The following is a 27,850-nucleotide window of genomic DNA, read 5'->3' as shown; positions in this document are numbered from 1 at the left end:
CACCGAAATGCCCTAGACCCGGGACGGCGGTGTGCGCTTCTTTGGTGGAGCTCCCACGGGATCTTGTGCAATTTTCACCGATAGTGACGAAACCTCGCAGCGTAGAGCTTCTATGACCTTCCAGGCACTGATATGGCTGTGTCCGACTAAGCTACTAAACCGACGGTTCCAGGCCTCGCAGTTGTTTGTGCGGTTTTAATCCAATTACTTGCATTAAAATTTTTAATCCATGCTCAGCCCTACCATCCACCCATCAAACCGTCCGTCCGTCTGTCTTTCTACCCAATTTCCTTTGTTAGGTTTTGGGCTCCAAAGGCATTAATTTGGGCCCGTTATAGGAATATTAAAGCATTCCATCTCTTTCTCATCCCTTTAGCTAAAACGCAAAGGGACAAAATCAAACCGCAAAAAAGTTCAGATCGGACTATCTTGGGAAACACGTTGACTGGGCCATGGGACCATTTTTTCCTAGATTGTCACTGGGACCATTTTTTCCTAGATTGTCACTGGGACCATTTTTTCCGGGACCATTTTCTCGTGACCATTTTTTCCGGGACCATTTTTTTTCCGTTTCCGGTGAAAACATGATTATTGTCCGGTTCCCTTGCGATCTTTTTGCAAAAGTAACTGACTCGTATTCTTCGGCGGGTGTTTTTTTGTTCTTTCCACATCTATATTCCGTGAATTGGGGCTACTTTTAGGTGCCGCAGAAGCTTATTTTGGAATTAGGGTTTCGTCGAATCGGTTCCTTAAGCTTGGGTTATATCCCAATTCAGTCATGATGAGGCGGCCTGCTTCTGTGGATTCGAGTCGGCGTAACTGATTATATCTGTAAACTGCGATAACTTCTTTAAATTTCTAAGCAGTTCTTGTATCATCCAGCCTTTTATTGGAAGTGTTGATGGGAAGGCCTAATGTTAATTTCGTGGCTTTCTTGAGGAGCGTATCAAGTCTATTGTCAAGAGTTTTAGTAAGATGAACATCAGGTATTTGGTATCGAATTCTGTTAACAGGGCATCTGTAGGGGCTAGTTGGTCCTGCATATATTGAATGGAGAGCGCTTAAACTTTGACTAGTAAACAAGGACGAGTAAACAAGGATGACAAAGACTACAACACAGGACGAAGCGCTTCGTCGTGTGTTGTAGTCTTTCTCGTCCTTGTTTACTAGTCAATGTTTACGTGCTCTCCATTCAAGATCGGATTCTGGTGGGGATGAGTGCGTCTCGCAGTTTCAGGTCTGCTTCCTTCAAGACCGGGTTTTGTTAGCGACCCTCCTTATCATGTCTTGAGCATGTGGTTTACCGCTTCGTGTCCACCTCCTTCTGCCTGTTTGTAACGACCAATGTTTTTTATGCTGGGCTAGGCTTTCCACCGCTGCACGTTTTTATTTCCTCTTTTTCTACAGCTCGTGGCGAGTTCGTAGGTTCAGACGGTTGGGTCTTACCACGCCGCGAGCACATGGCTACCAGTGAGAGAGTTAACAAAAAGGGGGAAAAAAAAAACTTAAGAAAAAGGGAGCACTTCGGCTACTGCAGATTGGTCACGGGAACGTGCACCTGCTACCGTGGCATTCGTGTGAAAGGTACGGGGGACGGGTGGGTGCGGCAGGGACTGCAGGGCTTGAATATTTTGCGCACGAGTTTTTGGACAGCCAGACTTCTGGGGGTGCGTGCCTGACCGCCATTTTTAAGTTCGCCGCGGTGGCCTCTAGGAGGACCGGTACTGGAGAAGGCCCATTCAGTAAGGCTTTGCTCCCAGAACTTTCAAGTACTTGGTGTTTTCGGATTTCTTTAGAGCGACCAAATACTTCCCACCTGAGATTTTAAAATTACTAAATGACGTACCAAAAGCCCCATTTCAGGCACGTACTTTCGTTGTTGCACGCATAGTTTTGACATTCTGTTCAAGAAGTGCATCCAGTGTGAGTGAGTCCTCTGAGATTAGACAGTCAGTGTGAGAGGAGACCAAACGACTGCCTTTGTAAATTCAACCCGAGGACTCGGCCGTCCCTTTTTGGTGTATTATCTCTCACCGGATCTCTGCATATGGTCGGTAGAGTATCCGTTGGAAACGAACCAACACCTTTCACTGTTCGCCTCTCTTGCCCGCCCCTACCACACGCGAGCAATCTGGTGGGGCACCAAAGCGCACACGTGCCGAGAGCTTGCTCAATCGTCGCCGAAGGGGTCGCGCGGCCGTGAAGGCTCGGGCAGAACGGAACGGGTTGCCGATTCCGGGCACACCGCACCTGCACCAGACACTCCTGAAGGCAGGGCCGGGCTGCCGGAACGGCTTCAACCGTCAGCCCCGAAATGGAAGCAGGCGGCGGCGGCCCTTTCGCCGGCGTCAACGCCCTGCCCCAAGGTGGCTGTCGTGGTCACCCCTTTCTTAACACGGTTTAGGTCGAGGGGTAATCGTTCCTTCGTCGGGGGGAAGGGGCGTGACGAGGCGTACACAAGGAGAGAGCGGGACAACACTACAATAGTACAACAGTACAAAGCGAGTACAATAAACAGCCTTTCTCATTTCATGATACAGATTAAACGAAAGGGACCTAGAAAAGATCTGCTGAAAAGAGCGCAGCAGATAGCGTACCAGACCAGTTCTAAAATGCGCTATCTCGAACTTGCCTTGCCCTCTCAAGTTAAACAGTTTCATCCTTCCAATGCGTCTGCGTTACACTTCAACGCACGTTCTGTAAGAAACAAAGTTGACGAAATAGATCTATTCCTGCACCAGTTCAGTTTTAAATTGTACTTCACAATGGTATCGGAAAGGTGGTGTCAAAATGATGTTGGCCTGCCTACCATAAGCGGATACCAGCCTTTTTCCGTGAACCGAACAAGTAAACGAGGCGGCGGTGTAGCACTTTACGCGATAAATTGTCGCCACTGTGAACTAGTACCCGAGTTTCGCTCATTAATGCGGGATTACAAAATAATAACAATAAAAACTGGCAATGAAGTTATTTCAACAGTATATCGCCCCCAACTGGAAACATTGAAAGGTTTCTGATTTTTTTTTTTTGACGGCTTCTAGAATATGTTTCCCTCAACCGTTTTCTTCTTGTATGTGGAGGAGATTTTAATATCGACATTCTTAACGATAAAAATTATTCATACGTATTTATTACGAGGCTTTTTTCGGCTGGCTTCATGAGCATGATCACCACGCCTACGCGTGTTACACCTTCGAGCTCGGCTTGTCTTGATCTGCTCATTACAAACTTTAATGCTGATATTTCAACGGCAGGAACACTTTCGTCAGACATTAGTGACCATTGCCCGGTGTTTATGACTTACCCTGGTACAAACGAAAGAAATCCCAGCAATTCATTCACGTTTCAATTGGTTTCAGAGAACGGATTAGAATCATTTAAACAGGAGATAAGCACGTATGATTGGAGCTGCGTGATGGAGAAAAGGGATGTCAATGAAGCGTACGCAAGTTTTATCGAACGTTTCGCCCGCATTTATAGCAAGCATTTATCTTTCACTACCTTTAAACGCTTGGAAAGACTGAAGAAGCCCTGGATAACTCAAGAGCACGAAAAAGCTATAAAAGAAAAAAAACCACGTTTACCATACTTTCTTGAGGACACGTTCGCAGGAAAAATTGAAGGAATTTAAAGCAATTAGGAATAAACTTAATAGAACACTGAAGCAAACTAAAGCGCTGTATTATAACAACCTCTTAACCAGTAATGGTAGAGTACGCCCTGACATAGTATGGAAGGTCATAAATATTATTCTTGGTCGAAATAAAGAAAGCCATTTTCTTCAAACGATAAACGTAAATGGCCATGAACTTCCCGGCGCGTAACTTGCCGAGTACTTCAAATCGCACTTTGTCAGCCTAGCGTTATCTGATGAGCAATATCATCAGGATCTAACCATGCTAAAACAGACCCATAAATAGCTTGTTCCTTGAACCGACTGACGAAACTGAAGTTTTTAAAACATTGATTTGATTGATTGTGGGGTTTAACGCGCCGACGCAACGCAGGCGATGAGGCGCGCCGTAGTGGAGGGCTCCGGATTAATTTTGGCCACCTGGGGATCTTTAACGTGCGCCGAAATCTCGTACACACGGGCGTTTTTGCTTTTCGCCTCCATCAGAAAAGGGGCCGCCGCGGCCAGTTTTTTAAAAATACAGGAGCTTAAACAACAGCAAAGCTTTAGACAAGGACGATATACAAATCAGACCAGTAAAGTATCTCCTCGAATCAATTGCTTCAGTACTGTCCTATATTTATAATTTAGCTCTTGAATCGGGCACGTTTCCCAACGATATGAAGGAAGATAGAGTTCGTGTAATTCATAAAGGCGGTCATAAAAACGATAAGAATAATTATGGCCCATATCTGTGCTGCCCACTTTTTCTAAAGGTTTAGAAAAAAATATCTCTTGCCGCGTAACAGATTTTCTTAATAAGAATCAAACACTCAGTGCTTCGCAGTTCGGTTTTCGCAAGGGAAGATCTTCCGAAACCGCCCTTTTAGCACTTGTGGATTATTTTCTGGATTATTTTCGCTTGGCCTTTTTATCGATTTTACCAAAGCGTTCTATTGCCTTAATCACGATTTCTTAATAAACTTTCGTTTTACGGCATACGCAGAAGCCCCCTAAGTTTGATGACATCCTACCTAAAATATAGAACTCAATGCGTATGTATAGGCAATCAAAACTCATCGTCTCTCCGAGTACGAAGCGGCGTACCACAGGGTAGTGTGCTGGGTCCGTTATGGTTTAACGTTTATATTAATGTAGTGAATATTGACCTCACTCCACATATGCAGATGACAGCACCCTGATTGTTACTGGCAGTGACCCTGACTTCCTAATGCTACAATGTAATAACACTTTGCAGAAATTACACAAGTGGTCTAACTCAAACTCTATTAAAATAAATCCCCTAAAAACGAAGGCTATACTTTTCAGGCCTAAAAATAAGTGTTCACCTTACATCACAAAATATCGCTCTGTGACAGGGACATTGAGCTTGTTGACGAACATAAGGTTCTTGGAGTTACACTTTCTGGCAATCTGAGTTGGAATAGGCATGTACAATCTCTGTGTCGACGCCTGTCTGTCGCGATGGCCGCATTATCTTGCAGTAGAGCATTGCTGCCGGTTAATGTCAATATTCAGCTATACTATGCTTTATTTGCACCTCAGGCTAACTACTGCAGTCTCGTTTAGAGTTCGAGTACAAAAATATAGATGAAATCACTGTGCTTCAGAAGACAGGTTTACGTCATATAGCACGTGTAGACCAATGGCTAGCACTCAAGAACTATTTCAAAAATACAATATCATTCGATTTTAAAACCACTATAACTACAGGCTTATGCACTGTTTCTTCTTCTCCCAATGTAATTTAAAAGATTTTTTAATACTGTTATCATCCCTACGGCCACACGATACAGCTGTCCACACTAGAGATCCTGAACCTTGGTTCGTTGCCCGTTTCCGTACACAATACAAAATGCAAACATTAAAACGCAACCTCCCTGTGCTACTTTTATAAATATAAAAATGTGAGTATCGTTAATCGCAAGTGTTTACGCGAGTGTTTTATTAACTTTTCATGTGAACCTTAGTGTGTTTGTGTTATAAAATTTCATTGCTTTTGACATTGCGTACTTATGACGCATGTATGTTTTATGGCACTGTATAGAATTCCCAATGTAATGAGTGTACACTGATTGTATCAGCATTACTGAGACCAGTGAGAATGTATGTGTATTTTTTTATTTCATTACTTCCAGTGAGATGTAAGCGTACAGTAATTTATTTTCTTCTTCCTGTGAATTCTGAATGTTGCATTGTTGCCATTATGTACAAAGGCTCCTGGGCCCCTGTCAAGCTGCTCATTGCAGCTTTTAGCCCAGGAGACCATCCAGAGCTACACTTCTGTGTATCTCGTAAATAAATTTGGCTTGGCTTGACTTGATGCACCACCCGTTCACTGCGTCATTAGTACCATTTTGTTTTCTTTTCTGCGTGTCATGTAATACAAATTTGAATCCAGTTATCGTTTTTATATAAAGAGGTGTGACGGTATATATTAACCTAACTCCCTCCGTCAGGAAACTGATGCACACTCACCGTTTTAAATGCAGAGCATTTCAGTAACTCACGATGTCACCCGCGTTGACGTCCGTAGTCGCAGTCCGCATCCCTCCCCCTACACTATATAAAAAAATACTATCCGGCGCCTGGTTTCGATCCCTCGACCCTGCGGGCGGAACGCAATGTACATGATGCTCTACCCACTGCGCCACAAAGCCTACACAGAATGGGAGGCTACGAACGCGCCTTATATCCTTGACTCATTCAAACTACGTCAAGAAGCTGCTGATACAACGCATTCACTACCACAAACTCCCCAAACACTAAACGTTAACGCAATACACCCACCCCCTATGCGACGCATTTACTCGAGTCCCCCTCGCGGGGAGATGGGCCCAATTTTCATAGGCACGCTCAGAAAACTTTCGAAACTCTTCAAACAACTTTTTTATGAAGGTGACGCATAGCAGGTGGAACCGTCGCTTCGACGTTCCGAAACAGGCTCTTAATGCGAATTTTGCGTGTGACGAATATTCGGCAACACGATAATTCCTCGTACGAAATGCCCTTTGAGGAGTTGGCATTCCTGACCAGTTTACCTATGACGAGTGGCCTTGTGAAGAGTAGGCCTAGACGGGAACGAGCCCACTCGTCACAAACCCACCCGTCACCGGAGAACTCGTCATAGGCCAACTCGTCACACCGGCCTTTTGGCACAGTGCCATCTCGAGACAGGAAGTTTCTCGTGCAAGGCGCATTTTCATCGCATGAATTTCGTTACACCGCCGCCGTGTGAACTAGCGTCACTAAATAAGCTACGCTTAAGAGTACCGCCACTTCGTGCACCCAGGAGCGTCTGGGGGCCATTTTGTTTCTGGCTTGCAGTGTTGCATCTCTCGAAATGAAACCGCCTCCGGTTGAGTCGGTCGGAGTGTGACCGGCCGCACTAGCGTCCGCGCAGCAGAGGGAAAGAGAGGAGAGGCGCCCAGAAACAAAATGGCTGCGCCCATATGTAAACAAATAGCACGTGGTGCCGACCGACCAATGAAAATCCCGGCGGCACATAACAATGAGAGAAAAGAGTGCCGATACTCTAAAAGCCTTTATTTGGTGACGCTAGTGTGAACAAAAGCCTAGAAGCCCTGACCGGAAATTGGCTTCACCTATAATCTGTCCTTGCATACAACTCGCACCCCCACTTTCAGTCTGCGAATGAATAAAATAAAAATTGGCGAAGCTTGCACCTACTCGCTTGAACCATAGCTAAGCGGGAGGATTTCTTGTAATCACGGTAGGACACGTTTTTTCATTGGGTTTGAAATTGTTTTATTTGTCGATTTGATTGATTGTGAGGGTTTAACGCGCCGACGCTACACAGGTGATGAGGCGCGCCGTAGTAGAGGGCTCCGAATTCATTTTGACCCCCTGGGGTTCTTTAATGTGCGTGCGCCGAAATCTCGAACACCCGGTAGTTTTCGCTTTCAACAGAAAAGCGGCCGCCGCGGCCGGGGCTCGAACCCGCTTCCTTGGGCTCAACAGCACAACGTCATATCCACTGCGCCACCGCGGCGGGTAATTGTTAACATGTTCCGTTGTCGCTTTTCACGGTGGTAGTCGTAGTCATCGTCGGACAGCACCCCCCACGGCTCGCACGCAAATACCAAGATGTCAGCGATCGCATCGTTAGAATCCTGGCTGATCACTACAGCGGAGCCCCAGTCAACACCTTCGTAATATTGCCCGCAACATCCGCTTCTGAACTGACGCAGTGAACAACGTCGGAACCCAGCATTGAAGACGCCTTTTTGACGGGTTGAAGAAGTGATTTTTGCGATTGTAAATGCTATGCGCACGGACGCGGACGGACATTGCGAGGTCCTAAGGTGCTCCGCACCTAAAAGTGAACAGCTCTTCACCCACAGCAGATTGTCTGGGTAATGTGCACATGCTTCCGTCACTTTCATGGGAAAGTAGCGAGTGCCGCGGGGACGAGGATGTTTCGCGCTCAAGTTTTTGACACCGAGGTCTTTCCTGCCCGGACTGCCGTGACGGCCGCTAGAGAGCCAGTACTGGGAAGGAGCTCAATGGACCTTTTTTCCAGTTCCCGTCCTGTTAGCGGCTGCCACGGCGAACTAAAAAAGGCAGTAAGGCACCCCCCCCCCCCCCAAAAAAAAAAAAAGCTTTCGGAGAACTTGTGCACAAAATATCCCTGTCCTGCAGTCCCTCCCGCAACCACCCGTCACCAGTACTTTTCACACGAATGTCAGTAGGCGCACGTTCCCGTCACTAATGTGCAGTGGTCGAAGCGCGCCCTTTGTTCTTTACTTTTTTGTTTATTTTCGTTACTCCCTCACTGGCAGCCATGTGCTCGCAGCGTGGTCAGCCTCAAACGTCCTTGACCTTTTCCTTCGAAAGCCTTTTTTTTTGTGTGTGTGCACGTACACGAGCTGTACGGAAAAAAAAAAAAAAAAAAAACGTGAAGCGCTAGACAGCATAGCCTCTCCCTAAACAGGAAGCTGAGGGGCGCCTGCCAAGAATGGCGGACCGGCAGTCCGCGCATGGGCAGATCGCTACTGGAAAAAAGTCCACTTTAGAATGTGTCCAGCGGCTTAATCGCATAGTCAAAGAATCCAGAGGGCATGAGAGCAAATGGTGTAGTAATACAGAAACGCCCTCCACCATAATTTTTAAAAATGATTTTTAGGACTTTCTTTTGCAATACTACTGTGCCGGTGTGCGCAGACTTGCTGGTGGTCGGCTCGCAAGCGTGTCACTATCTATACTTTTCGGTGCTTGGTTAGGGAAACTGATTTTTGTGTTACCTTTATGCTCTCCGTGGCCCCAAGCCAAGAACGGAGAGCACTTCTCAAGGTGAGTGCTTCGACCGGTGGTGCGGCTTGCAATTTTTTTCCCATCAGGAGGCACTTTGGCGTATTTCAGCAATGGCCGAGAGATGCCCAAGTCAACGCTGTGCGTTCAGAGCAATTGCTCATCGTACTCATTCTATCAGTTGTGAACCGTGTACTTCGTGCGTGGTACGATGATTGAAAAGGCTGCGGGAAAAATAGTTGCGGGAAAGTTAGGCCACCAGCGGCGTCACGCCGCCGCCTTCACCCGCAGCGCGGCGCGACGCCTCCGGCGTCCGTCGGCACGGCAAATTCGCCGTTAGTGTGCACGTAGCTTTAAAGTGCAGATAATTGCAGCGCCTGGACGTCGCCATCTTTTGGCTCTGTTCACCACCGCCGGTCCTGTCCAGGTGAGTTCCCGCCATCCCAGCACGTCTCTGCTAACAAACTCGATTGGCCGTATTACTTTGTGTCCCCCACATGCTTGTCATGGGCTGCCAGGGACGAATACACCACGGCGTGTCCTGCTATCCTTAGTGATAATACCCTGTGCTCCTTACTGGTGGGCCTGATAGGAACTGCTTGCGTATTTTGTACCACCCGATGTGGTGAATGTCGTCCTGCATCGGGGAAAACGGCAACAGATCACCACCAACCTTGATTTGAAAGCCAGTGACGCCGCTCCTGGTGTGTCAAGGGATTTAGGTTGTACAAGGTACAAGATGATGTAGTTTTACGGCTCCTATGTCTGCCCTTACATTCGTACGCAATGAACTGGGGAGCTCTTGTGCCGAGATATCGTACGCAAGTGCGAACGCTACAACGCCGCTCCCAAACACGCACCCTGCTGACACCATTTAGACTACTATTTCCGCCATACACATGGTGCTTTGCTCCCCTTCTGCCACCTTCGCAAAGTTCCCTCTCCCTGCAACTGGCATCACCTCTCTGGGAGCGCCCCAACCGATCTTTTCCGACCACACCACACAGAAGAGTGACTAGCCACCTTGTTCGGCCTTCACGACCAACAGGAGCTGTAGACCCCCAACAAGATGGTCACAATTAGCTGGCTGTACCAAACATCTTAATCGCAACCTCATCACCAAATTTCCCGTTATGAGCTGTTAAAGTTTTCTTTTCGTATACCTGCGTTTCTGGGAGGCGCTGTTAAAATAAGGCATCGACTCATCGAATTCGCTCCTGTGAGGGCGAAATCGCGGAATGCGTACTACGGAACAAGCTTCCGACACTGCTCGCGTCTTCGTGGCGCTGACCAGACGTGAGACCCGTAGCGTCGAGGGAACGGAGGTTGATAGTCACTGGAAGGGCAGCGTAGTCAGATTCACTCCGCGGCATTTCTGAGTACCACAGCGGGCTTCTGTAGAAGCAGCCAGCAAAATGCCAGCCAAGCCGAAGCTTCACGTGACGACAGGGTGCATCCGTGGCCTTACACACACACACGTGCGCTGGTGCAGAAGGCCTCCTGGTCTCCCGCAAGTGTTTGTGGCCGTGCAGGTGTGTTGTGGGCGAAAGGTGCACCGGGTGCATAGTCCGGATGGAAGTTCCGCCTCGTGTGATTGGACACTGGACTTGTCATTCGACACCGCCCTCAAGATTGGACCTGGGAGAGATAGCGTAACAAAATGGCGGTAATTTGAGTCAAATGTTGTGCAGTGAGGCTGTGTCCCGGAGTTAGTCTCCGCTGGCCGCACTTGTGCACTCGGGGCCATTACATAATTTTACAAATCCCGCCTGCTGCTCCCAAAACCGAACCAGTCAAAACTGCTGACATCTGGCGCATTACCGCAAAGTGCGTAGGAAATACCCGGTGCCGCACCCAAAATAAGCATGGGACGAAGCCGTCGCCATATCCCCACAGTACTCTCCTCTGCGTCATTTACCCCACCTGTAATTTGTGTCCTTCGCCCCAGTTCCTGTACCGTCAGATATGGGAATGCCAACGCCCGACCTTCCTCCCAAGATCGTTCCTACCCCCAAGTGTCCCAACTGCGGGGACTACTCTAGCATCTATCACACTCTCTGGACATGTACACACAACCCTAACCTTCCCCCATACCCAATCCTACCCCCACTTAATGGGAAAGGAGGCTGGCCGACTCTAGCGCGGAAGTGCAAAGGACACTTATTGAACACGCAGAGAAAGTCCTGTCGGCTATCACGGGAGCTCCGGATTAGGGTATCCTTGTCAAAATAAATTTATTTTCTTCTTCCTACGAGCATACCTTCCAGCCTGAATCCCGAGACCCAGCAAGGTCTGGTGAAGAGGACCCGAGCATTCAGTCACGGCCAGGGCATTCCTGAGACCAGGGGTGCCCAAAAATTAGCACCTGATGCTGATTCTCTTAAGGGTCTGTTGAGTCTATCATGTACTGTTGAACGCTACCTTGGAAATAGGTAACAAGCAGTTGGAAAGCTCTTCACCTGAGTTTCACCATGCCAACACAGAAACCAACGGCAGCTCTGGAATCAGGATGAGGACCTTGTCTAAACCACGAGGGCATCAGAGAGACGAGTCCACCACTGCAAGCATCCGCAGTGCAATGTCGGGGAACGTACGTTAAGGGGTATTCACACGAGAGAGAAATCCGCCGTTTCGCTCCTAGGAGTGCGCACCACGTGACCCCTACGTCACGGTTTCTCTCCGGCGCACCGCCTCCGATGGGAGATCGGAGCTTCTGCTCGCGAGCTACAAACCCTCCGACGCTCCGCGGCGGAGGCGGCGGGATTTCGTCTGCTCGTCGGGCAGCTGGCCGCGACTGAAGTTCTAGAGCGGTTGCAGGCACTTTATTTTTATCGCTTCTTAATACATTGGACGCGAAAATGCGTGGCGCACATGACAGACGCACTGAGGGAGCCGCGTATACCACCAGCACGGGCGCTTGGCGAGCGGCGGCCGCGGCTGCGAAGTGGCGCAGGCCGGCGCCGGTAGCTCGAGCGACAGCTTGTTATTGCTCCCCAAGGCGCAAACAAAGCTGCGTATACGAGAAATGGGGTAATGATGTGATGGAGAGTTGCTTTAAAAATCGTCACCTGAGCCGCTTGCCAGAGCGGCGATCGAATATTCGCCGCAGTGTTAAGCCTAACATCAGTATGCGGGCCTGTAGGTGGGCCGGTCGGCTGCTACTACGTCGCGCGCCGTTCTCTCCGCGCGGCAGCACCTGCATCGCGTCAACGACCAATTTTTGGTCGGTTGACAAGATCAGTACGTATGCGCTTAACAGAAATTGCCGCCGTCGCGGAATCGGCGGTGCTACGGCAGCTATGCTTTCGAGATAGGCGGCTGCAAACAATGATGTCCGTCCGAAAGACGCATCCTCCGTGTGAGCGAAGGAGCTAGCCGAGCGGAGGTCCGCCTGCGGTGACGTCACGACCTCCCTCGGATTTCTCCGCTGAAACGCTCCGTCGTGTGAATACCCCTTTAGCAACAGTGACGGCGCGAAGCACCGTCTGCGATGCCGGGTGCATGGTGTCATGTGATAGCGTGCCCACAGTGAGGCTGAGAGAGAGTTATGCCGATTGGAAAAGAACGGTGAAAAAATTAGCAGTGGCTTAGCTCGGCTATGCCAGGATATACGTAGCGTGAGCTAAGGTTTAGCTGGCTATTCTTAGATTTCCTGGTTGTCTAGGATTAGCTGATTATCATGCTTACTGCTGCTAAAACGATTTTAAATCTTATCTAATCCAATCAAATCCAGCCCAGTCCAATCCAGTCACTGCTCCTCGCGCAACACAGCACAGCTCTCCAGGAGCCGCGCGAATCGGCTATCAAGCGGCTCCGGCGCAGCGTTAGACTTGGCTACTTCGGAACGGAGGCGCACAACTGGGCACGCGCCGGCGCCGTCGCGTCTGCCGCGGCAATGACGTCACTCCTCTGGAATGCGCAGACTGGCAAATGTGCAGACCAAATTCTCCACACACCCGGACTCCAAATGGATTAGATTTAATCGAATCCAAGTCAATCCAAGCCAAGTCAAGTCAATCCGATCCAATCCAATGCTCCTCCCGCTTGCGCACAACGGCCCTTCAAGGTCCACGCGAAACTGCTCAACCTCGGCCAGTGTAGCTTACGCGACAAAAGGAGGCGGCGGGGGAGGCTAGGAGCCGCCTCGTTCCAGGAGCTCCTGGTGGATGAATCCCGCCAGGCTCCCCTGTTCCTCGAACTTGGTTGCGGTAGTCAGCCACTCTATGGCCCTATTTGGCGTGGTGTTTGGGCAGTCCCACAGGATGCGGGTATGGTCCCGCGGTACTTAACGGCGTGCACAGTTCGGGATGGGTGTCTCTAGAGTGTCTGTCGGGGTGAAGTAGAACTGGTGTAATCAATGTGTTTTTCTGTTCTTTTCGTGGACCTGCTCCTGCCGGGTCAGTGTGAGGTGAGGTGGCGGTAAACGCCTCCTATCGGGTACGTAGGCCTTGAGCGTGAGGGTAAGCAGGATTAGGGTTCTGGGCGTGGTCACTGATGTCGGGAGCCCGGAGAAGTGTTTCGCTTGCTGAGGCTGTGATTCGCTTCGTGGCTGTTCTGTTCCTCTCACCCCGCATGCTGTCTCCCTTTTCGGCAGATGTCAATCCATAAGCATAATAAAACACCCTGTACCTTCATGCTGAAAGCCAAGCACATTTAAGGCGTTTACTTTCTGTTGATCATGGGCACATGGATTTAAAAGATTATGAGGGCATCTGAGCACTTCTTATGACGTAGTGAAGGCGAAAACAGTGTCCAATTTCGAAATGGATGTGCCGGTATTGTGGGCGGCTCCGCCGTGTTCTTGGGTACCGAGAGCAGTAGAACCGGCGGCCGTGAGTGCCAGTAAGCCACGCTCCACGCAATGGAGACCTGAATCCGCCTCGACAGCGCTTTGACTCGCTTTTGACTGCTGCGGCACTGGGTGAGGCAGCAGTACGTGTTAAAGTCATGTTTGCCATCTTTTCGTGCTTTTCGCCACATTGGCTGAAAGCTTTGGCCAATTGCCCTTGTTTTGCCTGTTGCAATCCAACTTTTTCCAATTGAATTAAATGACCACGTGACGCGCCACGGTTCCTGAAGAGTGCTAGGGTAGGGAGATTGGGTGTCTTAGACTAAAGAACATGCTCCCCTTGATTTCTCGGACCTTGCCAACGGACACGGGCACAATGCGGCGGACTGATGGCGACCAACCGAAGTAGAGCCGCTGAGCGGCAAATGTGTCGAACTGTCGTGATGTCCGTCGTTCGTAGGTGGAACCATTTTCCAAGCGGCGTTTGACTTCCACCGATGTGTTGCGACGCAGGCGGAAAGCACCGACAGCGCGGCGTGTTCGGGGGTCAATGTCCCTTCCTTCGTTCTATTTTTAGGCTCTGTCTGCACGGTCTGTGCCTGTTCCGGAGCGATAGTCATGGAAGAGCGATCAGCTCGGATGCAGTACGGAGAGGAAAACTGATTGAGCTGATTGACGAATGCAGCGCAACGCGTCTCTCCTGCGTATACGTTATCTCATGCTGGGTATCGAGGGGATAGGTGATCGCAACAGCCCTTTGCGTCTAAGCGAGCAGCGCCGCAGTTTGTAGGTTTGTAGAAGCACAATAGCTGGAGCATCTAGATGCCTGCTGGCAGCTGGACGTGGCCGGGTGCTTAGCAGGAGTAACTGGCTCCGAGGCTACCTTTGTACTCAGCCAGACCGCCTATCTTCTTGCTAAGCGGATCGCAACAGTCTACATATCGCCTGTCTCCAAGTCGACTGCAGTTTCCCCTACGGCAGGACTGTAGAAAGCTTCGATGTTCTACAACGACAGCGAGAAACATATGAAGGCGAACCTTTGAAGGCTTTCACAGTGAGGCCATTGGATGGGTCAACAGAACATGTTGCCCGTTAATACAAGGTGGTCATACGTTCAGACCTCTGGGACTATAACCAGTACTTAGTTTTAGCATGATTTTGCAGTTAGGAGTATGCGTCAGGGTAAAAACACGATGTGCTAAGAGTAGCTAGTCTTTTGATTTTGTTTTGAGCAAGGACATCGATGGAGCATGAGCATGTTGGTGTAAAAGGGGCCACGTGAAAGATTTTAGTGGCATTAGGTACGTCATGAACTCTTCGGTCAAAAGCATCAATGTTTGAATGTGGAGCGAAAACAATACGCCCCACCAATTACACTTTCCCCCTTTCTATACTGGTGCTTTGTAGATAGGATTGGTATCATGGCCGTCATGTATTCGCAGTGCCATTTTATTAGCTCTTTCAGAGCACGAATTCGGGGCGTAAGACGTGTAATGGAGTTCTGGCATCGGGGAACTCGCTTTTTGATTGTCCCTCGGATACGCCATCGGTTTCTTCTCTCCGCCTTGAGGAACTGCAGGCGCGTACGTAGGCCACGCCTTGTTACGGGCGCGGTTCTTGACCTCTGACCTCGGCTGACGCTGCGCTGTGATCCGTGAGGGGTGCGCCCGCTGGGTTGCTTCCACGTCTCCGCCCTGTGCCCTGCACCGATTCGTCTTCGTTTTGCGGCTTATCATTCAACCGTAGTTGCAGAAGCTTGGATATGCAGGCCAAGGATACGTTTTTTGTAGCTCCGTAAAATCGGAGAATGCTAGCAATGCTTGTGCCTGATCGGTACTGACTTGGGGCTCCTTAAGCTCACAACTCGAACTGCACGGTATGGCCTAAAACAGTCTTCCGTAAGTGCATGCCAGGCTATACCCTAAAAAAGCGTTGTCTGTCTGATTTGAAGGAATTGCGAAGGCAACTGCTCTTTGGAACCAACTACACACCCGACCCGCGTTAGGAAAGACATGTGTCGGTTACGTATATATGACGTTGGAAAGAGCTACCAAGAATCTAAGTAATAAGGAAATTTCCACAACGTCTTTCCTAACAGGTTTCGATGCGCATACGGCGCTTATTCCTATTTATTTGAATTGCCTGGTAGCACAGCGCGGCAGGCCAATAGATGGTGCGATGTTTTCCCGGTGCCTTGACGAGTGAACATGGGAATGTCGAAGTGTCCCAGTCTGACGCTGGCAGGATTTCGTCATTGAACGGTTGATCTTTTTTTGTAGCGTGAGCTACACTGGCTAAGGTTGAGCAGTTTCCCGTGGCTCCTGGAGAGCTGTGCTGCGTATGCGCGAGTAGCAGTGACGCCACACGGCGCACAGAACGTTGCTCGCTGTCCGGCGTCTCTCCCACACCCCACGCGCCCAGCGTCTTCGCCGACCTCCGTTCCGCACCTGGCGGTCCGGTCCTCTTGATGATCGTGCGAGGGGTGGCCGGGTGTTGAACCGATGGCTCGTGCGTCGCAGCAACACCAGCGCGCGCCTGTGGAACCAGCTTAGCTCTGGGGCGATTGGTGACGCTGCGCCCGAGCCGTTTGATAAATATACACGTGTCACATAATGCGTATACCGTGTGTGTGTGTCATTGAAGCAGCAGTAAGCACGATAATAAAGCTAATCCTAGACAACCAGGAAACCTAAGAATAACCAGCTGAACCTTAGCTCACGCTACGTATATCCTGGCATAGCCGAGCCAAGCCACTGCTAATTTTTTTTTCCCTGCCATCGATGAGTCACGAGGTGAATCGTATACATCGCTGGTTCGTCGCGTGCTGGAAATAAAAGTGTCGGGTGATAAATAACACGACAGTCAGCATCCGGGGTGTTTGCGTCGGCCCTGAATCCAGCTGGCTATATCATTGACTCCCAGTGGTGCCCCTTCGTTCCCCCTGTCCTATGGCGCTCTTTTCGGCGTGGCTTGACACTGATTGAAGAGCTTTGGGGATATTCACCTCTCGTTTGCGGCCGGTCCTTGCAGGCCGGTGTGGCTGAGCATGTTCTCGTTTGCGCCACTCAACTGCAACTTTTTGCTGGGCAGCCTAGACGCAGGTAATGTCACGAGGGAAGGTGACGCTGCGCTGAATGAGATTCATCGCAGGAATCTTGGTCGTTTCCTTTGTTACTTTGTCCTTTGTACGCACTTAAATTGCAAGCGCTGCCTTTCTTATTGGAAGGGCATCGTTCGAAAAGAAATGCTTATTTCGCGTCAGTTCCACCGTGATGGTCGATTTATTCCTTACTTATTTATAATTGAAACTTTACGTTGGCCCACGCCTTTCATTTTCGAGTCGCATCTATTTTAAAGACGATAGTCTTTCTTGGGCTACTTAAACCCGGAAATTTTGGTCTGTCTGTCTGTATGTCTGTCTGTCTGTTGGTCTGTCTGTCTGTATGTCTGTGTGTGACTCGAATCAGCCACCCGGCCAAAGTAAAATTGATATTGCACAATAGTCTTATATACTCACAGCCAAATGTAAACGTCTAAGCCCGGTTTATGTTCATACTTGTCAAGTTTGTTGAACAAGAACAAGACATTACGCAAATATAAGACAGGAAATTAGTACACAAGGGATATTTACAGTGTTCCTTTATTAAAAAAATTCATGGATGCTTGGTTTTTCCATAGCAAATGATATTCTACGTCTACTGCAGAAAAGCGCCGCCTCCTGGTGGCATATGAAAAATCACGCGGCAACAGCAACGAAAGGTTCCACTAGCTAGGTTCCACGTTCTGCTTGGAACGCGCGTGAAGAACGACCACGCGGTTCTATAAATCTTGTAGTCGGCCGCCTCCATTCACGGCGTCTCCGCCGTACTGCAGCGCTTGAATCGAGGAACCTGGCCTGTAGCAGTGGAACGCGGTAAATTCAAATCGCCTTGCGCAAACCTTTAGTTTGTTTATCTTGGGATGAGCGCGACGGAACAGGAACAGCATGAGAGGTGAGCGGGAAAGCAAAGGGGGGCATTTCCTTGGCAAATGTCTACAAAGACTATCGTCTTTTGACGACATTTGCAACGAAAGGAGCAGATACGCGGCCAATTTTTTCCAGCGCAACCCCGCCCTTGCGGCATAAAAGATATATAGGTAACTAAATATAAACAAAGGCCGTAGTCTCGCAAACTCGACTGATGTAAGGCCCCACAACATCAGTATTTTAGTATGCTGGGCGTCTGTCCTTGTAGGGCGGTAGCGGTGATCTCCGGCTTGTGTTCGGCGGAGGGTATGGCAGGTCCGTATTAGTGGTTCGCCGGTGGCCTGGGCGACAGGAGGCGGGAAAAGGAAACCGTGGTGGTTTTCGCGCTTTCGCCTCCTCCTAATCAATGTGGCTAAGCAAGGCTGGAAGCGTTGAGGGGTGTGTAGGCAGTGGCCGTGAGTGTGATCATAACCCAGCTTCTAATGGTGGGTAGGCGCAGGGGACACATATTCCTTATGTAGTAATGCAGCAGGATTAGAAAAGTGGCGTAGCGTGTGGACATTGCGAGAAACAAAATGAGCCAACGGACAAGGAGTCAGCGGGTGTGAGTTGAGCAAGCAAGCCAGTGAACGACCACGACGGCTGCCTCCGTTATGGCCATTCCCTGCGTATACGGGTGTAGAGACCGAAGAAAATAAGGGCGACTGAAGTTTTAGGCTATGCATCGAATAGGCAGGCTACGGGTCCTGACGATCCATAGCCCGCCTGTTCACTCGCAGACAGAATTGCCACAAAGGGGCTCTTCGCACCCGACCTGTCAGAATATGTAAAAATCTCGGTAATCAGTGGTCCCTCTTTTTTATTGTTGGCCTTGCATATCATTTTCATTGTCATCGGATAACACACTACCTGCGATCGTTATATGTATGAAGCTACACTCAGTGCATTCCCCGCACTTTGATCGGCGTTGGGCGTGATATTTAGCCTCCTCTTTTGTACTGAAATGATTCTGGCTGCATAAGGTGGCTGTCGTAAGCATTGTTGCGGAGCACTCATCCTCGCGCCAGCAGCAAGTCCCCGCAGCTCAAAAGCCGAAGATCCGTTCCATTTCAGCTGCATTCCAAGTACCGACTCTTCGTAATCGTCTTGTCCTAACCGCTTGAGTTCGGTCACCGCTGTTCGTTCTTTAATTTTCACAGCGATAGCAGGCTCCAAGTGGCGTGATTTCAGAACGCCTCCAGGCGCACCCGTCCAGCAGAGCCGGGGCGGCAGCGCACCTTCGACGAGTCTTGTGGGCGTTTGAAGGAGGCCATCACGATTCCGTGTTGGATCAGGTCCAGGAGCGAGAGTGAGTTTGTCTCCGAACAGCGGAGCCAAAGAAAGCTGTAGCAAAGTGCGCCAGAGAGTTTGCGCAATGCAGCCGCCGCGCGCTGATCACAGTTGACGCCGTCACTTCGTTGCAACGCAGTGCCCACGCGTCTGGCTCCGAGCCAGGGACCTCTCCTGTGTCGTCGCGGCGACGTACGGCGCGGTTGCGGCGAGCTGCTCTCTGGGCGACGGGAAAAACAGCGGGGCCGCTCTCGTGGAGGCTGCCAAGAGTTTCCCCAAGCCGCCTGCGGCTCTTTGCCTCCTGCCGAGCTCTTTCCTCGTCTCAGCGAACGCGTCGTTTGTGGCCTTGTGGCGTGTTTCCCGCATCGCTTGTCCCGACTCGCAGCTACACAGTTTTGCCTGGCGCCGGAGGACGAGTAGCGCGGCTCTTTACTCGCATAAAATGTGTGGCGTAGGCATGCACACTGTAAAGAAATTTCGCAGCACATTTGCACAACGGCACTGAGCGAAGATAAAATTAGGATGAGTTACAACGCAGAAAAAAGAAGCGGTTCGCGTTTCCCCGATAAAGTCATCCAGCTTGTAAATTGCAAATATGAACTTTCCGGCTGAACATGCCAGCCAGAACCAGCAAGTTAGCAAGCAAAGAAACAAGCAAGCGGCTGTATGGGGAAGCACCCGCCTCTAACGGGATGAGCTGTGATAGCATGGCACGGAGTTCTTATTCCTGCGCAAAACGAGAAAGAAAAATAGCTTGTTGCGTGGCGATGGCGCTGTTTCCGGTCGACGAGTAGGACTTGTAGCTAGCATGTTTTGGTAGTAAGCGAACGTTTTGAGGGAGTTCGATCTTCCGCATTGTTCGTACGGTGGTACTACTCATTCATTTAAACAAAACACAACCGCATAAACAAAAACTGCTGTGTTTAAACAATAATTCGCGTGGGGTTGGTTTATGCGAAAAAAATATCCTGTTAGGCACGGTGTTGAAGGGGAGAGGAGGTAAAAGCACAACAGAAAATAAAAAATTACTGCCTCGCGCTGTCGCGAGCGTTTCGGACACTACAAAAACAAAACAAAAATGATTTCTGGGTGTAAAAATGGCTTCGAAGAGAAGAGTCAAAAGCAAAGGCGAGAAATGATTCTGCTTTGCGCTGGCCTGGTTGGCGAAAAACGCAACAAAAACAGAACAAAGGAAAAAATGCGCGCCAATCCACCCTGTGAAAGTAGTTGGAAGCGAAGCTATAAACGACGCCCGCAACGATTACCCATGCGACGCCACTGTAACTCACACGCTTGGCTCAAGAAGGAGTGAAACCAGAGTCAAGTGGAATGCGCTTAACCACACCCTTTATTACTCCAAAGAGATATTTTTTGCTAAGGTTAAATCGGTGCATGATTCATGAATGGTCGTTGGTTGAGTTGTATTGGTGAAGCACATCAGTGGAAACTTTTTTTATAAAATTAAAGGAAGCTCAAACCTCCTGTTAGGTGATCTCGCTTCTCCTCCGTCTCTGCCGCCGACCTTGTCGGCGGCGAGATCCATGCGTTGGTGTGAGTTTCCTTTAATTTTTAATAACTCCTGTAGTGCATGCGCAAGGCGCTCACACGGCTGCTACGTGCCATGGGCGGAGCGCACAGCGGCGCGAGAGGTCGCGTGACGCTCTCACATGGCTTTCAGCGAAAATGCAAGGGGTAAACCCGCAGATGTGCTCGGTGAGTGCACCGCCTGTATCCTTTGTCTCTGCTAGGGCTCGTAGCTCAATCGGTCGGTAACTTTTATTTGTTGGCGGGAGTGACACCAACGGTCGCGAAAGAACCCTTGGGGGATGGAGGTACAGAGCTTCGCTTTAAAAGCGGCTGTCGGCCGCTGTCGGCTCTCTGCCCGCGTGAGCGGCGCTGCTGGCAAGGCCCGGGCTGCGGGTCCCAACAGGTTTATCTGTTAGCGGCCTGTGTGTTGCTCTCTGATCAGTGATAAATTAAGAGTTTTTTGATACCGTGTCCACTGTGCGTATACCTTGACCCGACCGGGCATGTGCGCATTCGTTCGGGTAGGGTGGCTTAGTTCCTTTGACGGGCGGCTCCGCCTTGCTGTGCCCGCGCATTCGTTCCGCTGAGGGGTGGCCCTCGCCGTGTAAGCGCGCTCATGCGCAGGCAGGTCCCGGAACACACGGTAACGCAGTACACACGGCAAGCTAAAACTCAATGGCTTCTATGCAACGCGAAACCTGCAAGCCGGGATTTCATCATACGCCTCCTGGGTTCCGTGACAGATATCAAACGTGCGCACAAGCGCCGCGGCGGTACCGCTAAATCACCGGAGAAATATCACGAAGCAGTGGCTCCCTCCTGCACAATGGATTCGAGTTCGGGCTGGTGAGTTGTATTTCAACTCATTTTCATGTGCGCAGTTGAACAATTCAAGATGGCTTGGGTATGATTAGAGTGAGAGAGGGAAGATACGCAGCACACTTCTGGAAGCTGCATGCGGAAGCTTGCACTGCCAGAAATCCAGATGTACCAAGCCATGTCCTTTGCTCCTTTTCACTTGCACATGATATCCTGCACGTGCTAGAACTGGTGGATAGGAGTTTGGGAAGGGTCTCGGGCAACGCAAGAAGTGAATGGCTGTAACGAAGAGGCGAGCCAGCATTTTCGTTCATCCGCCCTTCTTCGTGAGTGGAAGCCGGGGATCCAGCAACAACTGCGGAATTTCTCGGTACGGTAGCTGGTGAAATGGCGTTCCACGAGCACTGGAAGCACGTTCTGCATTACGAGACCGCGCACAAAGTAGGCAACGATTCTCAGAAATGGCGAGGCCGTGATACGGCTTCTCATTTTGCGCCATGACGATAATGATTCTGTGGGTGAATTGAACCGGAAGCTCGTCTGTAATGTCGGTGTGATGCGATTTCAGCCTCGAATGACAGATAACGTACGTGTAACTTAAAAGCGCATAATATATCGAATAAGCACCGCGAAACCCTTGTTGAGGACCTGTGCATATCCTGCGAACATGGCTTACCAACTGGACATCTGAGCGTGATGGTACCACCTCCTTGCTGGTACGACATCTCGCACGCTGCTCTAAAAGTTCTGCTGTAATAGATGCCGACGTTATCTCGGCCAGTCGTATATTTATCGCATTCTACAGCATCCGCTAGTACTCAGTCGGACACGTGAAGTGTGACAGTTTGCTTAACTGTCCCGAGTCTAAGTGCTCTGGGCCGAATTCCAAGCTGTCGCCAAGACTTGTGGGGCGTTGGAACAGACGCGGCTGTCCTGGTGTTTTCTTTTTCTTTCAAGGACAGCATAAGGAGCACTTTATCTCCTGTCGAGCTTGCAAACTTGTTTTTGTGGCGTCAGTCAATTGCGCCACGGCTAGCGCGCGTAGTAGAACGGATGCACTTTGGTTCGCCGATAAGAGCGGTTGTGCGGGAGTGTCGACCCTTGGGACGGGTATACGACTCCTCCGGCTGATAGCGGTCCTTGGTGAGCGTCGATAAGGGCGGTCTAGACTTCGCTCGGGTGTCGTTGCGTTGGCGAAGGTTCATAACTCTGCTGTCCATGTGCCGACCATCCCTCGCACGCTCAGTCCGAAGGTCTCCTGGAAGCTGAAGAGTGGTGTCGCACCCTGTGGTAAAACTCGAAACACTGACAACGTTATTGTGTCTTAATTACTAATAGTTCTGTTAAAAACAAATAATGTGTATCATTACGGAAGTAGGACGGAGCCGTTGCCATCCGTGGCTTGTTGGCACCTACAACAGAGCGCCTCGTACTGCTCGGTACTCAGTATATGGAGGCTGCTTCTGTTCTATAACTATCAGAGTGAGCGATGTCAGCAGCGTAGCACCTGCAAACCAGTTGTCTTAAGATGCTTCGTTCAAATCAATCTAGACAGCGTAAAGGGCGCTTTAGCATTGCTAATCTTTTCCTGTGGCATCTGCTGTGAGTGTGTCCGAATGCTGAAAAGTTGGGTTCAACAAGAAGTGTCCTATAAATCGTTTGCCTTCGCATTTATTCATCGCCGGTCGCAAGCGGAAAGCAGTAGTGGGGCGTTAGCTAGAAATATTTGTCCATTTTTGCTTACTCTCAATACAGAAATACGTGCTCCTCGTCGTTACCAGGAGGGCTGCGACAGGCAGTCGGCCATGATGCTTCCTGTGCAGTTATCTGGCCGTGAGACCACTGTAGCTGATCGTTACGTCAGATTATGGAGCGTTGTTCGCCTTTACGATGAAAACTTACCATAACCAAAGTAGGTGTTTCAATGTGAGTGCTGTTTCACATGCTTGCCATTGTACCTTGTGCTTATCCGGGATTCGGCCCGTTCGTCACATAGCGTTTCGTCATAGGCCGCTTGGTAATAGGCCGGTTCGTGACAGGGGAACATTCGTCATAGGCCGGTTCGACAAATGGGGAAGTTCGTCATACGTGCGACAAAGCGAATGATGTCCACGTGCTTTTCTTTTGGGGGGTGGTGCATATGGACCTCAGTGAAGTAGATAGGAGGGTTAACGACTTCAAAGAGGCAAGGGAGGCAGACCGGGTGCAGAATTGGGGAAAAGTCTTGGTAAAGGGTCCACAAAGATTAACTTGTGCCTTCTATTTATTGTTGCGGCCGCTTTGCGGGTCCTGGAACCCCACACGTGTAGGGAAGGAGATAGCGCGCGACGTTTAACGTTACTGCTACTCAGAAATGATTGTGAAAATCACGTGGTTTCAGCCTAACGTTTTTTTTTTCTCCTTTCGGCTGTGCATCCGGGACATTTCAGCAATGAATGCCAGTCAAAGTGGAGTAGGTTAACGCGGTTTGGGCCAAATATTAGACACAAGGTTAACCACCCTAGACAGAAAAGGGAGGCAGGGATAAAGCAAAATAAAGAAAACTTCTTGGAAGAGAGGCTACGAAGACCCGCACCCTCATTTCATTGTTGCGGTCGGCTTGTGCATCCTTGAGCGCTGCCTTGAGTTCCACACCAGAACAGAAACATATGTAGCGAAACTTTTTAACACTCATTGCTACTCGGAAAGGCTCGAGAGCGTCACGTGATTTCAGAGAAATTGTTCTCTTCTTTCCCGAAATATACCCGGGTCTCTTCAGCATTCACTGCCAGTCAGAGCTGACAGGGATAGTAACATTGTTTGAGCCTAAAATTCTTGTTTGCTCCTTCAGGTGTAACCGCAAGGAATTTGCCTATTGAGCTGTAAAAAGATGGACCAGTAAATATTTTTTTCTGGTGTGATCATGGGCCATCATTCCCTTGCCATGCATTAGGGATTTATTACAATCGTTGGAACTAATGATTTAATTAGTGAAGCTGCAAATTAGTTATAATTACAAGCTTTCTCATGCAGCTACCATTACACAGCATATACAAGGGATGATGGGTGATGCCTTATCACAGCTTACACAATTAAAAAAAAAGGAACACCGCGAACTTTGTTTTTCCGCCGCTGTGACCAACTGGCCTGAGGAATGATCCTATGTGACCAACGGGCTATGACGAAACGCCATGTGACGATCGGGCCTACACCCCGGGTTATCCGGTGGTGTTAGCTGTGCCGGAGGCCACTGTGCTTGCCCGCTTTTTTAAACTTTAATGTTTACGCCTCGTTGCCCATATCTAAGCATAGGTTGCACGACAAGTCGACACCACTTTATATTAGTGCTGACCACGCCTGACGCTTAAAGGGGTACTGACACCAATTTTAGGCGTTAATATTATTGCGCAGTTCGCTTCCTTTACTCAACAGAGTACCCTGGCTTAAATATGAGCGGCCTGCGATGCGTGAAACATACTTCAATTTGATCTGATTTATTGCGCCGACGGAACAGCATGCGGACTGTTGCGCAGCGAATGGACATTAGCGTGACATCACTCCGTGAGAAGGAAAAGAAGTGACGTAGCCGTCTGCCTCCAACGTTCGCAACGTTCGTCAGAAATTCGGGACGTCACTTCACGCGACCGGCCCGGCGAGCGGCGATTGGGCGTTGACGCGTTCACGAAGCGATACACGTAGCCAGAGCTACAGGCATAACCGCTGCCCCGAAAGACACCCTTCCCAAAAATAAAAGTTTCGCGCGTTGGAAAGGAGCCGATAATAAAGCGCAGAATCGCAACAGAAGCCGCCATCAGGTCTCATATTGAAAGCGGTCATCAAATTTACGTGGCGATGCTAGGCCTAACGCCTTCAGGCGGCTCATCCGCTCAGCTCCGGCAATGGGGCGGTCGAAACAACGCCTCCTCCGGTCTTTGCAGTGTTTTGACGTCCGCACAAAACGGTGGTCATTCCGTGATTATGTCACACGCGCCCTCCGGGCTCGAAGCGCGGGAAACCAAACGGTCGATTTTCAGGCCGTCCAATCTAATGAATTACCGCGCGCTCAAGTATTTAAAGTGCTGTTTCGGGCTCGCCAGGCCGTTAAGCATTGATAAAATCAATAAAAAAGGAATTTTGGTGTCAGTACGCCTTAAAGCACGGCGTGTCGTTGTAGCTTCATGCAGCTGAGAACAGGGCAACGCTTACGCGCGTCGTCTGGGTGCGGACCGCGTCAGTTGGGAGCTGTTTCAGGATTTCCGCCACGTGTTTGCATCCCGGAGGCGCTTTAAAAAAGGGCAGCAAACAAACTCGTTCCAAGAAGGCAGGAAAGAAGGGGCGTTTCCGTCGCTTTCATAGCCATGGCTATATTGCTTCGCCCTCGCTGTTGCCGGGCGATTATTTTCCACGGATGAACTGTGCACCGAGATACGGCGCAAAAACGCGTTGCTTTGTGTATTCGTACATGGTGTTCCGTCGTCTTCGAACCGACGCAAAGCCGGCAGCAGAACGCGCCCATTCCTTGAAGACGTTGCGCACGCGGATGCGCGGCTTCCCAACTGCCGAAGAGCTGGGCCGGGTTCTGAGCCGGATCAGCTCTTCTTGTTTGTGCCACCCGCCGCGGTGGCTCAGTGGCTAAGGCGTTGCGCTGCTGCTGAGCACGAGGACGCGGGTTTGATTCCCTTCCGCGGCGGCCGCTTTGCTGCTGGAGGCGAAAAGCAAAAACGCCCGTGAGTGCGAGATTTCGGCACACGTTAAAGATCCGCAGGTGGTCGAGATTAATCCGGAGCCCTCCACTACGGCGCGCCTCATCGCCTGCGTTACGTTGGCGCGTTAAACCCTACAGTCAATCATCAATTAATTAATCAATCGTTTGTGCATTCCCTACCCCTGGTTGAGATAGGGGACATCATGTCGCCTTGTCTACTCTTCTCTGTATTTCACTCGAACGAAAGTTATGGCAGCTATGGGAGGCCTCCCTCTCTCGTCGCACCGCCTTGTAAGCCTTGCGGATTGCAACCAAATACCTTGCGCACGTCGGGTTGCTGACGTTGCCGACGTTTAGTTCAGGCCTATCGTCAGCCCTGCATCGACTGCTAAAGTTTCTTCAGCTCGTAGAGGGTTGTCCTCTCGAACCGCGCGACTGAAGGGTTCAGACCAAAGATCTGCGAGGCGGCCGATGTCTTCCAGATCAGCCAGATGCGGTTGTAGGAAAGATATAGGGTCCGTTGTTGCTGGTTCCCAGCGGAGAAGTGGTGGTCGAGGCTTGCGAAACGTACGAAGAGCTTGAAGGGTATGCAGACCGTATTTACGGTTACACGTGCCTTACTAAACAACTAGAAAGCAAACCTTGGTCCGCCTAGCGTGCCGTGGAGCCATTGGGGATAGGAGTAACGCTTAGGGACGGAACACCAGCAACTTGGATTAGTTGGCAAACTCGAGTAGATGATGTGATAGTGTAATGGCCGGCCATGTGGTACCACGAGCTGACAATGGGTGAACCACGAGGGCAACAGAATGGACATCGAGAGACTAGAAGAAGGGGAAGGCCATTAACTCCATGGGGAGACGAAATAAGAAGATTCGGGGGCAAAGAATGGAATCGGGCAGCGCGGGACAGAAGCGGGTGGAGGTCAATGGGCGAAGGCCTTCGTCCTGCAGTGGACCTAAATAGGGTTGTTGTTGATGATAATACAAAATGCACATTAGATGAGTTTGTTCGTTACAAAACTGCTCAACATGGCCGAAGGTACAGAGCACCTATAGCTGAACGGGGATGGACCCAAGTGGACCTTAATGCACCTTTTTCCAGCGGCGATTTGCGCATGCACGGGCTGCCGGTTTGTCATTCTTGGGTGGCGGCCAGGGGAAAAAATCAATCACAGGGCGCCCTTCAGCTTGCTGCTTCAGGAGTAGCTGTGATTTTTTAAAGCGCTACATATTTCCTCTTTTTCGACAGCTCGTGGTGAGTTCGTACGTGCACACAAAAAAGGATTGCAAGAGAAAGAGGCAAATACGTTTGATGCTGACCATGCTGTGAGCACATGGCTACCAGTGAGGGAGTAACGAAAATAAAAAAAAGTGAAGAAAAGGGGGCACTTCGACCACTGTAGATTAGTCACGGGAACGTGCGCCTGCTACCGTGACATTCTCGTGAAAGGGATGGGTGACGGGTGGGTGCGGGAGGTACTAGCGTCACTAAATAAAGGCTTATTTAGTGACGCTATGAGGCACTGCTGGGCGATAATAGAAAGTTCTAGCACTGATACGCCTGTTCCGTGGTTACCGTGTTGACCCAACATAGACTGGAAAGGGAGGAAGCCTCAGTCCTTCTCCCTTTCCACTCGCTCTACGTCAGCTAATGGGGCGGATGGGTAGTGCGGGCCGCACTGTGCTGCTGGCGAGCCCCGCGGAAACGATCACCCAGCTTGTCACCGGGACGTGGCGGCATCACACGTCCGGCTGCAGGGTGCCCCTACGGCGCCGCAGATTCCGGATTCCCCGGCGCGTCTTTTTTCACGTGCACCTCTTTGCCGTT

The 27,850-nt window shown here is 50.1% G+C and overlaps 1 protein-coding gene across 7 annotated transcripts in view; it reads left to right on the top strand.

Annotated features, from left to right (window-relative positions):
• Nucleotides 1-27,850, top strand: part of LOC144174242 (E3 ubiquitin-protein ligase TRIM33-like) — a 156,797-nt gene that overhangs the window by 44,897 nt on the left and 84,050 nt on the right. The gene's annotated exons all lie outside the window — the stretch shown is intronic.

The sequence above is a fragment of the Haemaphysalis longicornis genome, unplaced genomic scaffold, assembly GCF_048455015.1.
Source record: "Haemaphysalis longicornis isolate Haplotype H1 unplaced genomic scaffold, Haemaphysalis longicornis Haplotype H1 scaffold_3, whole genome shotgun sequence".
Classification (NCBI taxonomy): domain Eukaryota; kingdom Metazoa; phylum Arthropoda; class Arachnida; order Ixodida; family Ixodidae; genus Haemaphysalis; species Haemaphysalis longicornis.
This window is presented reverse-complemented; position numbering and strand designations above follow the sequence as displayed.